This window comes from Tupaia chinensis, unplaced genomic scaffold (genome assembly GCF_000334495.1).
Source record: "Tupaia chinensis unplaced genomic scaffold, TupChi_1.0 Scaffold000047_1, whole genome shotgun sequence".
Taxonomy (NCBI): Eukaryota; Metazoa; Chordata; class Mammalia; order Scandentia; family Tupaiidae; genus Tupaia; species Tupaia belangeri.
Genome location: NW_006159505.1, coordinates 7849867 through 7850246, shown reverse-complemented (window position 1 = coordinate 7850246; position 380 = coordinate 7849867).

Sequence of the window (380 nt, the reverse complement as noted above, 5' to 3'; positions counted from 1 at the left end):
CGAATTTCATATACGCCTCACCACCTGTGGAAAATGTTATCTTATTAATTGGGATTTGCAAAACTGAGTCTTGGAGGGAAGGGTCTCACGGCAGGGAAAACCCACAGCTTACCCTACTGGATGGGTCTGCCCTCGGGGCAGCAAGGACCCCAGGCTCACCGGTTAGTCATCTCACTGCTGTCTACAGGGGCAGGGCAGGTGCCCCACTAGGATCAGGGACCTGGCCTGATTCCATATCCACTTTTTACTATCTGGGCCTCACTCTCTTCATCTGCAAAATGGGGAGAAATGGGAAGTCTCTCGGATGGCTTGGAGAGGACTAAATGAGGTTTCAGGTATGAAAGCACCTAGTGCCACATCTGGGTCAGGGTCTCTTTCCC